The 17,790-nt window shown below is 55.8% G+C and overlaps 1 protein-coding gene across 29 annotated transcripts in view; it reads left to right on the top strand.

Moving 5' to 3' along the window:
* The window catches only part of IQSEC1 (IQ motif and Sec7 domain ArfGEF 1), a 353,973-nt gene that overhangs the window by 276,794 nt on the left and 59,389 nt on the right, over positions 1–17,790 (top strand). The window lies entirely within an intron of this gene.

Here is a 17,790-nt window from a genome sequence, read left to right as displayed (position 1 = left end):
GTGCGTTCAAGGACGCGGGCCGTTCAGGGCTCTGCGCAGGTAGTCCCGGTGTGCTGCCGGCGCCGTGCCGGGAGCCAGGGAGCTTCAGTCCTGGGTGGCTGCTGATGTGACTGAGTGCAGCTGTGAGGAGGCTGCTGGCGGGCGGGTGTTCATGCGCATGTGCACCTGGTGTGGTCAGGGATGGGGTCTGGGGGCGACGAGCGTGTGTCGGAGAGACCCACCCTTTTCTGCTTCAGGGCCTGTGGGCAGCTGTCTGAGATCCAAGGGCCTGTATTTATGGACAGAGGGAGAAAGAGAGAGTGTGTGTGCTAGGAATATCGATTTCCTCACTCCGCTCGCCAGCACAGCTGCCCCCTGCGCTGACTGCAGGCCCCTCGGAGGAGCAGGGCTGTGGGACGGAGGGGATTTGTTGACAAGTTAGCTTGGCTTGTGTCAGGCCCCTGCGGGGAAGCCCACCTGCAGCCCTTTGATCTTTGAGTTCAAAAGTCCTGCAGCGTGGGTCTGGCGGTTACACTGAGAACACACGTGTTCCCCTCTGCCCCCTCCCCACCGCCGGGGCCTGGGGCTCTGGGCCTGAGGCTCCATGTCAGGTTGTGGGGCTGCGGTTCCCAAGGACCCATTGCTTCTTGCGTCTGGGGTGGAGGCTGGGCAAGCTACAGCTGCAAGGCCAGCTGTCTGGAATCGGCAGCATCAGTCCGACCAGTGGGGGTCACAATTTTCATATCCCACCCGTGCCTCTGCCTTACGCAGCTGTCCCACCCCATGCTGTGTTTCCATTCATATCCTGTGGTATTAGCATCCCCATATCTCAGGAGAGCAAACTGAGGTCGCGCATTAAGTCTTGTCAGCCCCAAGGCTCTTGAGTTTCAGTGCCTGCTGTGTACAGGCTCTGCTCTAGGCACTGGGGACATAGCAGTGAGCAAAATTCACAGTCTTTGTCCTCCTGGGGCCAGCAGGCTAGTGGGGACATGGTAGCCGGCATGTCCCCTGCTGGCTGCACCTCCTCCCTGGCCCTCAGCTGAGAGGACCTGAGGGGATTCTCTGCCCCTCCTTTAGGACCTTTCCAGTGTCACTTTTTCAGTTGGGATGTCCATGGCCACCTCTTTTGCATATTGGTCCTGCATCCCTTCTCGAGGGAAGTGCCTCCGCGTGTCCAATCTAAATCTTCCAGCTACAGGGGAGCCTCCTTGGGTCCTTCTGTGGTCAGGGTTGGTGATACACAGCTGCTTCCCCGGTCCCAGAGCATGGGCCAGGTGTCCTGGAGACTGAGAGGCCCACACCCTCTGGCCTCAGAGCAGGTGGGTCATGTTTGTTCTGGAGTGACCAGTATGTGGTTCCAAAGGAAGCCTGGGGAGTGTGGGGGGGATGAAGGGAATCAGCTCAGCCCCTGGCCTACGGAGGCTTAGCCCTGCCAGGCCTTTCAGCTGGCTGTCTCATCCTCTCTAAACCGAAAAAGGATCAGCAAGCTCCAGAGACCATGGGAGACCCCAGTCTGTAAGAGGTCCAGGACAAACTCTGCCGGCACAGCCTCGCCCCCGCCAGCACGGCTTCTCTCTGACAGCACGCACATCAGCGCCTTGATGCTATGCTCTTTGAGCCTCGGCAACCCGGTTCTCTCCTTCCCTTTCTAGATGGGCACATAAAGGTGGGGAATTCAGTGACTTGCTCAGAATATTACGAAGCGAGCCAGGAGTAGAACCCAGATTTTCTGACGGAGGGCCCCTGAGGGTCTGCCGGCCCTGCCGGGATTGTCAGGCTTTTGCTCAAGGAAGTTGGACTATGAACTAGTTGTGCTAATATTTACACAGCTTCAGTTCGAAAACATGGACAGGACGGACAGCTGCACAGTCAAGCAGTGTGATGACTGGGCAAATAGCTGTCTCTGGAAGGGATTGGACAGGGCTCCCCAGGCTATGGGAGCTCAGTATGTATCAGTGTGTATGCATGTGTGCGGGTGTTATCTGGCTGCCCTCTGTGGAACATGGGATCATGGTTTGTCGGGAGAATCTGTGAGTCCAGGGCAGCCTGGGGCATCAGGAAAGAAGGACTCAGGGAGGCAAACAGACTTTGTTTCAAATCCCAGCTCAGCTTCATGAGTTTGTGAAAGTTACCACACCCCTCTGAGCCTCAGTTTCCCCCTCTATGAAAGGGAATGATTATAGTGTTTCACAGAGGTGCCTGAGGACGTGGGTGTCTAAGAGCTCAAGCACGGCTGGCCAGCCCCGGGCCTCCAGGCAGAAGCAGCGATCATCCAAGTCAGCACTCTGCCCTTCCCACCGCTGGTGACCCGCTGGAGCTTCTCCCTTCCTCTTTTGTAAATTTCCTCTGAACTGTGATGACGTGTGGAATATCTGCCCAGAAAGCACAGAGGCAAGATGACGGCCAACTCTGATGGGCTTGGACCTGGCTGGAGCCTGGCGGGAGGTCCGTGGAGGTGGCTCAGGTCCCCTGTGGAAGAGTGTGTGCTTGTGTGGTAGGGGAGGATGCTCCAAGGCTATTGAGTGTGATTTATCATTTGTCCTCAGAAGCAAATCCTAATGAGTTTAAAGGCCGTTGAGGCTCTTGAAGAATTAATTGGTGCAGCCTTAGAGAATCTGGCTGCTCCCACTGTGTGAGCTGCTACCAAGAGAAAATTGACGGTGATTATGGTGGAAAATATGGTGTGGTGCCACCTGGACCTGTCACTCTTCTGGCTGCTGTGGCTATAGCCGTAGTTGGGTGAGCGCCCCTGCAAGCCCTGGGCCTGTGGCTTGTGCTCCAGTGCCTGCCCAGCATGGTGCCTGGCCACGTGGCCAGCACGCCATCGGTGAGCGAATGCACCTGTGGATGCACATGTGTTCTCCTGGGCCTGGAGGGTGCTTTGTTCCCTGGAGAGAGGTGTGCAACCCAAGGAGCACCCAGTGTTGCCCTTTCCTGTGTTCCTTTATTCACTCACCAAACAGTTACTGAGCACCTGCTTCATGCCAGGCCCTGGGCAGATGTGGAGGAACCGAGGTTAATAACGTGAAAGCGTGCATCCAGAGCACAGACTTGGTCTCACAGAACCCTGACTCTTCTCTCCCCAGCTGTGGGGCTTCAGACATGTTGCCTCCCCTGTCTGAACTCTGATTTTCTTGTCTGTGAAATGTGGCTGGAAAATACCTCCTGGGGCTTGTGCAGCTTTGCTTGGTGACTGACGCAGTTTAGATGTCCAACCAATGGTGGCTTTCATCCCCATCATCATCACCACCATGTCCCATTTGTAAAATTACTGCTGAATTAAAGTGGTTCCTCACAGTGTCCTTTTTCCTGGTTTCTGGGGCCTGCGTGACTTTGTGGCATGTCTCCTTAAGGGGCTGAGACGTGGTCCTAGTTGCTCCCACTTTAGTGTCTTTCGCTGCCTTATTCAAACATGGCTCTGGCTTCCCAGCTCCTTGATGGAAAGGACCATTCTTTCCATTTTATTTCCCTGGTTTGCGGCTTCCTAATGGTGACGGTTTGACTTGAGCTTGAGGCCCAGATGTAGAGCCGCAGCCAGTGTGCCTCCCTGTTGGTGTCGATGGGGAAGCTGTGACGGCATTTATTTTTTCCTCTTTGTTCAAAGGTCAGTGTAACGATAATAATAATAGCCATGGTTGCTATTTAGTGAACTCTGTGTGAAGTACTTAATTCTCAAAGTAGCTTGTGAGTAAGGGCTTCTGCTGTTCCCATTTTCCAGTTGCGGGAAGGTTATGTGAGTTGCCCAGGGTCACTGGCCAGTACGTCCTCGAGCTGGGGCTTGAACTCAGTCTGCTTGGCTTGGGGTCCGCGCTCTTCCTCGCCAGCTCTGGAGACTCTGCTTCCTCTGGGATTAAGTCATCTTCAGCAAAATATGTCAGCGTCGTAAATGGAGCCTTTTGCATCTTTCCTAAGCCGCAGAACATGTGTCTGGCATCTCGTGGTATCTGGATTCCCCAAATGTTTCCCAAATGTCCCAGCCTGCAGGCTGGTGGCGACTGCTCTCCAGGCTCTCCTGGTGTCTTGCCAGAGCCCACAGACCCCAAGAGCTGCTTCCCCAGACGCTCTAGCAGTATTCTGGGACAGTGCCCTTTGGTCTCGAGCATGCAGCATTTTGAGGGTAGCGTGCTTGCCCCAGGCCGGCCTCGGCATGGAGCGAGGCCTCAGGGACTAGAGCCGACTGTCCCCTGACTCACTGTGGGACCTGTGTGCACACACCCGGCTTCTGCGTGGTGAGGAAACACAGGAGCAGGACCTTGGACCTCGTTAGGGGACACAGATGTGTGCGCTGCTGACCCTTATGGGAGGAGAGGAAGACCATTAATAAACTGGACAGTTTGGAAGCGTCCCCAGCTAGGAGGCAGCCTCCCCATCCAGGTTCCCTGAATCACCTGTTGCCCAGGCCAGGCCGGAGTCAGTCTGGCAAGGGGAGTGCTTTCTCCCTGATGCTTGTTTTACTATTATTATTATTTTAAGATATTATTTTTTTCCTTTTTCTCCTCAAAGCCCCCTGGTACATAGTTGTACTATTCTTAGTCGTGGGTCCTTCTAGTTGTGGCATGTGGGACGCCTCCTCAGCATGGGCTGATGAGCGGTGTCATGTCCGTGCCCAGGATTCGAACCCATGAAACCCTGGGCCGCTGCAGCAGAGCGCGCAAACTTAACCACTCGGCCACGGGGCCGGCCCCCCGATGCCTGTTTTTTTTTTTTTTTAAGATTTTATTTTTTCCTTTTTCTCCCCAAAGCCCCCCGGTACATAGTTGTATACTCTTCGTTGTGGGTCCTTCTAGTTGTGGCATGTGGGACGCTGCCTCAGCGTGGTTTGATGAGCAGTGCCATGTCCGCGCCCAGGATTCGAACCAACGAAACACTGGGCCGCCTGCAGCGGAGCGCGCGAACTTAACCACTCGACCACGGGGCCAGCCCCCCCCCCCCCCCCCGATGCCTGTTTTAAAAGACACACAGATTGTGCTTACTTTTCTATTTCTGGCTGGGGGGCTAGGTGGTATAAGAATTAAATACGTTAGTACATGGAAAATGTTTAAAATGTTCATTATTCTGTTAGTGCTCCGTGTTAGTTACAGTGATTGCAACTGTTGTTATTTATCCTCATTATTACTGAGCTTGGAAGGGTCTCTCCCTCCCGAGAGGAGGCCTCACAGGAAGCCTGGGCAGAGCCAGCTCTGCTTGGCTGTTGGCACCCGGCCTACCTGCAAGCCCTGGCGTCTGCCATCCTGTCACATCCCCTTCTGGGCCTCAGTTTCTGCACTGAAGAGGGCGAGCTTCGTGAGCCTGTGGTCATTTGCTGGGGGAGGACATTTTGCCCAGTGGTTAGGGGAGCAGATTCTGTAGCCAGACCCCCTGTAACCCTCACCCCAGCTCTGCTCCTCACACCCTCTGTGACTTAGCCTTTCTGTGCCTCAGTTTCTCCATTTGTAGCGTGGGTGATAGTGGGAGCTCATGGAGTTGTGAGGATTGAGTGAGTTAATGCCCGTAAAGTGCTTGAACGGCGCACAGTCAGCACCTAGACGGTCGCCTTTAGCTCATATTTCAGGGCTGCTATCTGGCTGCTGGAACGGGCGGTGTTACCTGTTTGGGAGAGGCGTTGCTGGACCAGAGTGGAGCATCTCGCTCTGGCCACAGAAGGACGGTAGTGAGGGATGCAGTTAAGAGTGAAAACTGTTCGTGGTGTGAGGCGGCGGCGCTGGGGTGACAGGCTGCAGGCTTGGCGGTGAGTGACTAAGCTGACAGACTTGTGTGTGCTTACAGCTGCGTGCCCAGCTGCCGACTTAATGGCCCCCAAGAGTGGACAGGTATGAATGTTTTGCTCGTGGATTGGGAAAAATTGCCGCTTGCCTATGGTGAAGATGTCTTAGACAGGAGGGGCAAATGGCATCTGCCATGGGTGAGGGAGAGGTCCCTTGAGGCCCAGGGACACTTGAGGGTGGAGGCGCAGAGCTGATGCCCAGCCCTGTGTCAGGTGGAACCTGGCAGCAGTGCCTCTGGAGTTCTCAACAGGGTGGCCTGTGCTGATCTCGGGGGCCTTGGGCAACTCTGGCATCCTGGGGCTGTTTCTGGCACCTAATGAGACTGAGAGCTCCAGAGCCTGGCCTTGGGATCAGTGGCCTCAGGTCCCTAGTTCTGCTGCTCTGCCCTCTCCAGCCTGGTCTAGCCACCAGGCAGCGAGGCAGCTTGCTGCAGTGGGCAGAGGGTGGCATTGGTAGCTGGAGAAACTCATAACGAGTCCCAGTCCTGCCCTTTGTGAGTGTGTAGTCACCTCCGTGAGCCACAGCAGCCTTGTCTGTCAAGTGGGGATCTGGAGGGAGAGGCAGTGGGTAGCGCCCACAGGAGGTGCCCAGTGCGTGCTGGCAGGAAGTGGAGAAGGGCACAGCTGGGCTTGGGCAAAGCTGTAACTGTTTTTGGTGGGTCTGGAGTTGGTGCAGGTTTAAGACTGGAACTGAAACAGGCTGTAGAATAAAAATGGTAATATCTGACGTCTGGGTGGCCTTTGAATTTTATACATGCTTATCTTATTTTAACCTCCCCAGAGCCCTGTGAAGGAGCTAGTATTATTCTCATTTTACAGACAAGGAAACCAAGGAGAGAAAATGAAATAACGTATTCACGCTTTGCGGGACATACGTTTGGTCTTTTGATTCGTGTGTGTCTTTCTCCCTCCCTGACATTGTTTCAGGCCTTGAGTTTTTTAGGACAGAGGATGAGGCAGAGGCAGGAAGGGGTGGGGGGGTGGAGAAGTAGGGGAGACAGACCTGCAGGACTCCCCCACTCGTGGACAGGCACAGAGGTGCATTGCCACTTTGCAGAGTGGACAGAGCACCCTTGGAAGCTCTGGCTAGTGGCCTTGAATCTCAGAAACGTGTTTGCCAGCCCCAAGAGGTCATGTGCGTGTAGGACTGCCCTCCAGATTCCCTGATAGTGTCAGGATGCCTCTCTGTTGGAGATGATGGAGGAGACGGGGCTAGAACAGGGCTGGGCTCACGGTAGGTGTCCAGAAAACGCTGCCTCTCCTATGGCTCCTATTAATTGGTATCAGCCACGGTTCTTGTCGTTGCCTTTATTTCCCTGTGTAGGCTTGGACAGGACCCCAGAAGTACAGTTAGTCCTGTGCGAGGGTTGGAGAGGAAGTGTCTAGGGAAGACGCCCCTTCCTCTGCTGTTAGTGGAGGGGGGTACCCGCGTGCAAACTCAAATTCTCTGTTCCCTCTGAGCCCTTGACTTTTCCCAGAGCCATAATTTAAATGTGCAGGGTTTGGGGTTTTGGTTTTTTTTCCCCACTTACTTAGTAAAAATGGCAAAATGGCCCAGGAAGATAACAGGCCTTGATGTGGATAGAACATTCTTAGCACTATTTTAAACTTTTTCTTGTAGAAAATTTCAAACAAATACAGAAATAGAGAGAATAGCATAATGACCCCCATGGGCAATTATATTTCATTGCTGCCAGATTATTTTGAAGCAAATCCCATTTTCTTGATTTTAAATCAAGGACCTGTCGTGCAATCAGCCTCATTTCTGACCAAGGTGGAGGTGTCATATTGTTGGGGTGGGTCCTGGGGCAAAGCCACAGAGATCCCTGAACAGCCCTTGGCTGTGTTGGCAGCCTGGGCCAGTTTCCCAGCCTTGAAGACTGATCCTGCCCCGCTTGGGGAAATCTATGTGGGAGGCCCAGCGTCTGGAGGTGACTGGAGAGGCCAGGCCTGGGAGTCCCCATCAGACAGGGCTTTCCTTGGGGAAGAGCTCTTGGCCGCTCCCCTTGGATCAGGGGCGCCCAAGGTGCTTGCCTGCACTCCTTGGCAGGTGTGGGCTCTCTGCTGAGTTTCCCCACCGGTCCCCGCCTGCTGCCCCTGGCTGCCCCTTGGCAGGTAGTAGAGTGCATAGGCATATCGGCCCTCCCCTTGCTTGGCCTCTGGCAGCCTGACATGCTGCCCTCAGGGGCTCTTCTCTCTGGCTTAAGAGCCTGGGCCCTCCTGGGTTCCTCCCAGCCCTCTTGGCCAGCTCCTCTTCCTCCTTAGTCTGTTAGCACTGGGCTTCCCCAGGCCTCTGCCAGGCCTTTGTCCCTTCTCTTCCATCCAGCAGCTGCTAAGCTGGCTTCTTGTAACCTCCCCCCGCCCAAATCTGCTGCTTCTCCATGTCTTCATCTGTCTGCCCACGCTCCACCCAGAGTACTGCAGTCATCCTTGACCCCTCATGTCACCTGTACCCACCGCATGCCATCATCACTCAGTCCTGGGCCCTCCCGCAGTGCCGAGTTTGGAGCCTGGCACATAGTAGGTTCTGTCATTATTATGAATACGTTATTATTACTGCCCCTAGCGTCTAACATGGTGCTTGGCACATAGAGGACCCTCAGCCAAGTTTAGTTAAAAAACAAACAGTGGCCAGAGTCCCACCCAGTCCTGCCCTGAACCAGTGACCACCCCAAGTCAGTTCGCCCCACGCTGTCCTCAGGCACAGGTACTGGTGTCGGGTCACATGGTCTGATACCTGTCTCTGAGCGAAGGCTGCTCCTTAAGGCCTCTTCCCACTGCTTCCCACTCACCACCTTATAGGCCCCCCTTAGTCCCCGTGATGCCATGCGATGTGGGCAAGGAATAACAGTCTTATGCTGTGATAATGACAGCAGCTACCCTAAGCACTTCCTGGGTGACAGGCCCCAGGCTGAGGATTTCTGCATGCATTAACATTTGGCTGTGAGGTAGATAATGCCCCCATTTTATGGCAGAGAAACTGAGGCACAGAGAGATCAAGTCACTTGCCCAAGGTCACAGAGCTCCTGCCTGCCAGGTGCCAGACAATTGCCAGGGAAGGGCTCTGTGTGCCAGTACTGCAGTTGTGGGAGGTTGAGGCGGGCTGCGTTCCCACCCTTGAGCCTTCATTCTTCCCTAGACCTTGTCTCAGTGCCTGCCCTGGGCCTGGTGTGCAGATGGGGACCAGTCGGGTGGATGCTGACGTGCTGTGGAGCCCTGTGGTGCTGCACTGCAGGCCCTGGTCCCGAGAGGCAGGAGGAGTTCAACGGGCAGAAGGCAGGTGGCTTTAAAGCCCCATGGAGGGGAGAGCATGACAAGGCGTGTGAGGCAGCTTATCCATCAGCTGGTGGCCCACTGCCTCAGTCAGCCTACCCTTCCTCACCCTCTGTGTGAATCACGGCCTTGGTCTCTCTGTGCCTCAGTTTCTCCATCTACAAAATGGGAAGATGATATTGCACCTACCTCAAAAGGTGGTTACATACCCCGCCCAGAGTGAGCCCTGATGAAAGCGCCACGTGGCGTCTGGGTGATTGTGACATGTCACTGTAGGTTTGTCACTTGTAACAAATGCACCACTCTGGTGGGGGATGCTGATAGTAGGGGAGGCTGTGCATTTGTGCAGGCAGAGGGTACTTGAGGCTCTGCACTTTCTATTCTATTTTGCTGGGAACTGAAAACTACTCTAAAAAATGAAAATCTACTAGGAAACGTCACAGGATGATCTGAGTTGGTTCCGTGCTGAGCGCTCAGAGCAGTGCCTGGCACGGTAGCTGTCATCTGTTGTTGCTGTGTTATTGTTCTTTCCACCATCGTCAGTTCACTCTCGCATCCATTCTACAGCACACTTTCTAACCGCTGTGCCGGCACTGAGGACACAGACACGCACAACACGCCCCTCCCGGGGTCCACTCATGGTCGGGCAGAGGAGGCCCGTGGGCTCTGCTCCCTCTGCTGTGGGGCACCGAGTGTCCCGGGAAGGGGCGCAGCATGGCAGGGCGGCTCGTGGCCTCCAGCCTGCAGACAGCGCCGTGCGGCCCGAGCTTTGCAGTGAGCCGGGGCCTGCGAGACAGACAGAGGGCTGGGAGATGGGCAGGGGCGGGGCATCGGTGCCGCCCTGAGGAGTTTGGACGGTGACAAAGATTTTAAGCCAGCCAGGACTTGGGCACTTTGCATTTTAGAAAGTGCTTTCTGGCCGCTGAGGGGTGGGCAAGTGGAAGGGGGAGCCCGAAGGTGCTTTGGTGGTGGCTGTGGTCTGCGATGGGACTGGAGAGCCAGGGCCGAGTTTGTCCTGGGCTCCGAGCGGGCCAGACGCCTAGCCCTGGCTGACAGGGTGGGCTGGAGGCAGGGAGGCCTGCACGATGGGCATCTTTCTCCCCCTCTCTGCCCACACTCTCTCACAGACCAGCCTCCCTGGCCTGTGCCTCCTGCCTGGCACTCTTGGCGTGTCCCTGGGGTCCGGCCCAGCCCTGTCTGCTGGAGCCTGCCACAGAAAGCTGCTTTATTCAAGTCCATTTTGCACGTATGGAAATAACTAGAGGCCTCTGTATTTAATTTGGCTCAGCTGGGAAGATTCTTGGCTGTGTATGTGTGTGTGTGTGTTCTGAAAAGTCTTTCCGAGTGAGCCCTGGGGTTGGAAGCTCTGCTCGTCTTTGTGCAGTCAGAACCAACAAGAACCGCTCTGGCCTGGCTGCGGGTGAGGGTCTGGCAGAGGGCAGGCTATAGGAAATGGCTAAGAAAATAGATAAGAAGGGAAAAGGATGATGCAGTCCACAGATGAGATCACGGCAAGAGAAACGGTTTTGTAAACTGTCACTCAAGACCGGGTAGGCACTGTGGGTAGAATGAAAGGAAAGGAGCTTTTGAAAGTACAAAGCTTTATACAGACACACACGAGATGTCCTGGTTCCTGAGCAGGGAGTGCTTTATTTGGTGTCGGACTGGAGAGCTGCGTCTCCTGAGGTCCCTCTTTCTGGCCTTGACCAGCCCAGCAAGGACTCGGGGAAGCCCTCCTTCTCGGATCAGTGGTGCTGCAGAAAGAGCGCCGTGCATTCACACAGGGATTCGAGGCTGGCAAAGCATGTCCTTGCTCGATTCCCACATTCCTCTTGTGTAAGCGGAGGAAGAATGATGCCTATTGCAAAGATGAGACACCGGAAGCCCCTAGAGGTGAGGTAACCTGGCCTGGCACTCAGCCCGGAAGTGGGGACGCTGCGGCTTGACCTGTCTGATCTCCACCCACAGCTCTCCCCACACTCCCTCTGGGCACTGCTGGAGCCGCAGGGGCATCGTTCTAAACACGGACATGGGCACAGGGTCTGCTGAGAGTGAGCAGAGCGTGGCTTCAGGCCCCAGGACGGCACCTGAGGGTCCAGTTTTAGAATAAACACCAGATATCAGACACTGATTTAGACTCTGTCTTGACTGTAGGAAACTGAGGAGTGGGGGTGTCTGGTGAATTGCAGGCTGGTGGCTATGACGACCATGTGATTGCGGGTGGAGAGCAGGGTGATGGCGTCACTTTGGTAGGGTCTGTAAAAATCAGACACTCAGAGGATGCGGTGTGCGGAAACCTTGGCGTTCCCACCAGGTCTGCGGAGCTGTGGGAATTCTTGAGCCCTGGCCCTCAGGACTCAGTCTTCCAGATCACTTTCCCTGGGAATGACTGACCGCCAAGCTACAGATCCTCCTGCTCTTTGACTTGGGTCTTGAATTTTGGTCCTTTGCAAGCACCGCAAGCAAATGCAGATGCCACCCCATCTGACTGTTGTCAAGCGGGAATATGGGCCCAGTGTGGCCAGATCCTCAACTGTTTCCCCCAAAGAGGAGTCAGAAGCTTTGATTTTCATGTACAATATCTAGATGTTAAAATGTTGGTAATTCCTTCCAATTAAAAAAAAAAAAACCATTTGGCCCAGGGGCTGCCAGTCTAGAGCTCTTGTGAGCCCCTTACACGTAGGCCTTCTGTCTCCTGGAGAGCTCTGCCCCGTCTAAAGTGTCCTTATGAGGAGTGGCAGGGTGGGTGCCTGGCCTGGCTCTCCAGTGGCTCTGGACCTCCCAGCTGGCTGTCCCAGAGGCGAGGTTCAGGGTCCCAGGTGGATGGGCCTCACCCTTGCTTTGGGTCTTGCCCAAATGGCACTGGGAGAATACAGGGCTTCTTCACAGCCTCCCTCTGGAAAGGCTGCCCATCCTGGGTTTGGCTGCAGGACTGGCATCAGAGGCCTCATTTCCCTCTTGGATTGGTGCTCCAGTCCCCCAAGATGTGGGGAGAGACCCTCAGGTAGGTTGGGGCCGTCTGCGGGACTGATAGTGACGCCAGTATGAGCAGTACCTCGCTAAGCAGAGGCTCTGGCATGCAGGGTGTTTGGACTGGCCTCCACCCCTTCCCCATGGGCTGCTGGCCCCCAGAGCCTCCTGGTTGCCCTCTGCCAGCTGGCTTTCAGCACCTTTGCCAGGCTGTGGGGTGAGTCTCTGCTCCTGCTTCCTGTCTGAGGCCCTGCCAGCACCATCCCCACCCGGCCGGCCTCCCAGGGTTGTGGGAGGTGGGCAGGGGGTATAGGTGGGCTCAGAGGAGCTAAACCAGGGTGTCCCTGAGGGGTGGGACTGCATGCAGCCCCTATCCTTTTGTGACTTGAGGCCTGGGGGTCAGTGTTCTGGGCACAGAACACATCTGTATCTCAGAGAAACTCTCCGATTTCCGCAGCCATTTAGTATTTCCGAGGTCCAGATGCAGGGCGAAGGAGCGAGCATGGACACAGGTTCAGAGTGGCAGGTCCCTGTCGTGGCTGTGCCACGTGTCAGCTGCATGACCCAGATAGCCTCCCTCCCCTCCAGGCCTCAGTGCTTCCACTCGAAAAGGGGGGGGAGTGAGCCCCGCCGTCTGCTCGCAGGGGGTCAGCGAGTTGGCCCAAGTGAAATGCAGGCAGGCCAGGATGAGAGTGGCGTCCCCCAAGGGTCTTAGAGGAAAAAGAGAGGGCTTTGATCCTCGTGGCTCCTGGTCCACAGAGAAGATAAGACACATGCGCCGCAGTTGAGGGAGGGTGCGCTTGACATGGAGTTCTGTGGCTTCAGATCCTGATTGTTCCCTGGGCATCATTGTTCTCGTCTCTGTATTTGCTGAATGAATGAATGAGTAATGCTACTTCCCAGGTTTGTGTGGGTTCCTTAGTCACTGGTAGCATCACTCATTCATTCATTCATTCATTTGACAGATACTAACTGAGCTCCTGCTTGTGCTGAGCCTTCTTCGCAGCACTGGGGGTGCCCGAGTGCAGGACAGAGGCAGCACAGCACCACACCTTTTCCCTCCCAGAGCTGACTCTCTAGTGGAGAGAGACTGAAAATTAGAACGAATGAAAAAGGGTGGCGCCACATAATGAGATATGCTATGAAGAAGCCGGGAGCTCAGTGTGATAGAGACGGTCGAGGTGAGGGAGGTGGCACCTGTGCATCTAGAGTACCCCTTTCCTGCCCTCCTGCCAGGGCTGACGCCTTCCCCTGACGTTTGCCGTGCTCTGAGCCCTGCAGACACCCTGCACTGGCACCTACGTGCTGTGGGGGGCCGCCCCCAGCCCTGTGCTAGGCGCCGTGTTTGCACACAGCTGAGACCCTCGGCTCTTTGTGATGGCGTCCCCCGAAGTCGTACATGGACAGGGGAGATCTCATTCTGGGTTCTTGGGGCTGACCTCTCACCCCTCCTCAACTCCAGGAATTCTAATCTCCAAAGCCCACTCAGGTCCTCCTGGCTGTTTCGATGGGAGTGACTCATAAGCAGAGCGGGGGGAGGTCCAGCTGGGCTCCAGCAGGCAAGCAGACAGACGGTCTTTATGTTTGAGACTGAAGCCTGGGCCTGGCCAGCGAGGCTGGAGCCGACACCTCCCCGGGGCCGGAAAGACAACCTTGGAAAACATGTTGACAGGATGGGGCGAGGGCCTGGCTGTGTGTGCTGGGTTCACAGGACACCAGACTTCTTTCTTCCCTCCGGCTATGTGCTGATGAGAACAAGGCCTGTCTGAGGAAGGCTGCAGCCTCAGCCCCCCTGGAAGACCCTGTCTAACTGTCCTGCAGAGCTCTCCAGGCACCGCTTCCCATGCCACCAGGATGCCACCAAGTGGTGGCCTCACCCTGGCTGTGCAGGTGGGAAACTGAGGCCCAGAGAAGTTGGGTTAGAACCCAGATGTCGGACTCCAGCTTAGTCCTCTCGCTGTCACTCACGTTGTTCCCGCGTTGGGATGGTGCGTGCCTGGCAGAGCTGCGCAGACTGCTCAGGCCAGCCACCAGGAGGCCACTGCCTTGCAGCGTGGGCATCCTGAAAAGCTGCACCTTTTTTGAGATGCACCAGTGGCCTGAGGAGACCCCTCCACTCCTAACTGCTGTCCGCATACCCGCGAGCTGCCTGCCCATCTCTCCAGCAGCAGCTGACAAACGGTGAAATGCTGAATGTGGGTTCCGTAAGCAGAGCTCTAATAATAGCCTCCTGCTTTGAGAAGTCCATTGTTCCGAGTCCTATATTTTCATACGTATATAAAAGCCACTTCTGGAGGTCTCCGTGCTGGGTAATTAGAGATAATGCTGCAGCCTGTGAGCCAGAGCTGGGCCAGCCCTTATCTCAGCCTCGGCAGGGCGGGCCTCAGGGTGGGAAGCAGCAAGACGGGTCTTGGCCACGGCCCTCTCCCCCAGAGGTGACAGGTAGTCAATGGAGAGGTGGGGCCAGCGACCTGTACCCATGCAGACAGGCAGGGGATGGTTGAGCTGCCCAGGAAGGGCTGTTCCAGGCTCGGGGGCCACCTGAGAGGCCTGTGGGTCGCGGAGGCTGAGAGGCGTGGGGATGGAGACCAGAGGCCAGTGGTAGGGGCTGTGGGCCCACTCCCTGCACCCGGCACAGGGTTGCAGTGAACCCCCCATTTTCTCTTGGTTTGCCTAATCTAGACCCCAGGCTCCTGGAATTGGCCCTGCCTGAGCCCCAGCTTGCTGGTGGCAGGGGCGGATCAGCCCCCTCGGCAGCCCAGTGACCCTTTCCCTGCCACTCAGAGAAAAGCCAGGCCCCCAGAGGAGGGGCTGTCACCCGGCTACCTGCCCCCCACCAGCTTCACCTCAGCCGGTGCCAGCCCCTTCCCTTCTGGCAGCTCCTCCCAGGGCCTCTCTGCTCCTGTCACCATCACATGTGCCCAGGTCTCTCCCAGCTTCAGAGCCACAAGCCTGCCCTGGAGCCCCCGTCCCTTCAGCTGTCCCCTGCTCCTCCCCCTTCCACTCAGCCACAGCCCTCCAAAGTTGTCTTCAGTCCCCCTTCTTCTGTCCCAGCTTCCTCTCCCCACCCCGCCGCAGCCCAGCTCCTGCCCCTGCTCCTGACCAACAGCTCATGTCCCTGTCCTCAGCTTCTTCCACTTCTCGGTGACATCTGGCCTTACCAGCTTGGCTTCTAGGCCCTTGAGGACTCCTCTCCTTCCTCCTGCTCCTCCCATAGCTGTCCTGCCGCCCGGCTTATCACTGTCCCTCAGATTGGTCCTCTTCTCCACCCCACTGGTGCCACCTGACGCAGTCCCCTCGTCCCCCTCAGAGTCACTGAAGTGGCCCCCATCCTCCCTGCTAATGCCATGCACTCTGCAGTTAGAGTTGCCTTTCTAGAATGTTACTACCACCCTGTCCCTCACAAGTTAAACCTTGGACCCTTCCTCGGCCTTGCCCTGGTCCTGGAGTCCAGTGCAAACTCCTTAACAAGCCTTAAAAAGTCCTGAAAATTCAGGTCCTATCTGCCGCCCTTTGACCCCTATCCATGTTCCCACCAAACTGAGCTTTTCCGTCCCTGTGTACATTGTGGACTTCACTTCCGTCTGCTCAGCCCTCACAAAGGGAGTGTCCTCAGCTGAGAGCACCCCTCGCCTGCCACGCGGCCACTCCTCCTTGGGTCCTGGCTGATGGTACCTGCCTTCTAGGAAGCCTTCCTACCTCTGGCACAGGGCACGGGGCACGAGGCTCTGCTCTCCATCCTGCGGTGCCTGACGCCTCCCCCATTCCTGTTCCTAACACAAGCCATCATCATCATCTAACTGTGTCCCAGTGTCCCCACAAGGACAGGGCTTGTCTGTCCACAGCCACATCCCCAGATCCATGTGACAGACACAGGCCTGTCACGTAGTTGGCATTCAGTAAATGTTCACGGAATGAAGTGCCTAGCGGACGGAGGGAGGGTTGCAGGGAGGGTCCTGGGAGAGGGCAGAGCTTCCCATGGGTGGCTTGTTTTGTGTCTACATTGTAGTTCCCGGGCAACGTGGCTGTCCATGGTTTGGTGAATAAGACTTTTAGGTCCAGAGAAAAATCTCAAGAGAGATTAAAACCAGTGAGCTTTTAAAATCACCTTCCTTTTTTTAAAAAACAAAACTCTATAGTAATTGTTCTTGTTGGCTACGGTTTAAGCCTAAGTAAGGGAGCTGGGCCAGGCCCACCCCTTAGACTCCCGCCCTGGTACCCGGTGGTCTGCTAGGGGCCCAGGAGGAGACAACTTTCTGCCTGGGTTTGGAGGGCGAGCACAAAGTTATTTCCTGAGCACTTGCCGTGTGCCCAGCCCAGAGCCCCACCCACACAACAGCCTTGCGAGCTTGGGGTGAATTTAGAACCATTTTACTGGTGGAAAGCTGAGGTCCCGCTGGGGGAAGTCACACAAAACACACAGCAGCTGGCAGGATTTGGACCTGTGGCTATGGCTCTGTGCTCTCGGCCCCAGGGAAGCAGGCCCAGGACAGACCCCTGGGTTCTTTGCAGAGAGGCAGGTATCCACCACCGGGTGAGCGGGCAGCCCGCTAGGGGCCCAGGTCACTGCAGGTGGCCACTGTCAGCTCAGTGATGAATACCACCTGGGAAGGCATTCTCTTCTGATTCCTGTTGTCTAAGAAAAGCCGGAAATCTGGATTTTGAGTGAACGTTTCTGATACCTAGTTCTAATTTAAGAAACAAGATAATGGCAACCCCTGCTCTCTGTAGACCAAACAGAGCCACGTGGGCTGGACCCAGGCCCTTGGCCGTGGGTGTGCACCTTGCCTGTGGGTGGGCAGCGGGAGAGGAGCACTGGCCTCTGCCCCATCTGCCGCTGAGTGCCTGGCAGAGCTTGAACAGGTCTCTCCTCCTGGGGCCTCAGTTTCCTCATGTGTCCAACAGAGGGACTTGTCAGTCATGGGATTCCAGACAGGCCACGTGATACAACCACTCAGGGCTCTTTTCAAAGTACAGTTTCTGGGGCCCCCTCGCTGACTGACCCTTTGAATTCTTGGGATTTTCAGGCCTACACAGGAATAGGCTGCTGGCTCTCCCCAGGTAAGTCTAGGGATCAGCCTCGTTTGGGGCCACGTGGCTCTAGGCCCTCTGGGGGGGTCTTCTGGTTCTGAAAATTGTCTTATGCCTGTCACCCGGCCACCCCCTCCTCAGGGAGGGGTGTTAGTGTCTGGCCAGAGAGTCTTTGTGCCTTTTCATTCTCATGGTTGGGACTCGGGGGAGAAGAAAAGCTTCCAACTTTTATTTTGAAAACCTGTTTCCAGTCGTGTTTGTGTGGATTTCCTGCGCTGAAATCTGAACTTTGGGTGCATTTTGGATGTCCGTGATTCCCTGCCCCCCCATCCCCAGCCAGGATCTGGAACCCTCCTTGAGGTTCTGGCTGTGACCGTGTGTCGTAAGGTGGTGCCCACCCTGCTCCCATGGACTTTATGGTCCTTATGGCCGACTGCAACATCAAGAGTCAGCATTGCGGGAAAAAAGCTTCCTTGGCTTGGTAGGAGTAGCTCGGTGTGTGAGCACTTCCTGTGTGCCAGACACTGTTCTGGAGACCCAGCTCTCACAGGACAGACATCCTAGTGGAGAAGCCGGACAGTAACACACCCACATATAGTGTGTGGTGGTGATAGTGTAGGGGCTATAGAGAGAAGTAGAGCAGGCAAGGATAAGGGAGCCTGGTGGAGGGGTGTGGTTTTTAAAAAGAGAGGTGAAGGAAAGCCTCACTGAGACCCAGGTGACCTTTGAGCAAAGACCTGAATGAGGTGAGGGAGTGAACCAGGTGGACATCT

Source organism: Equus przewalskii, chromosome 15 (genome assembly GCF_037783145.1).
Source record: "Equus przewalskii isolate Varuska chromosome 15, EquPr2, whole genome shotgun sequence".
Lineage (NCBI taxonomy): Eukaryota > Metazoa > Chordata > Mammalia > Perissodactyla > Equidae > Equus > Equus przewalskii.
This window is presented reverse-complemented; position numbering and strand designations above follow the sequence as displayed.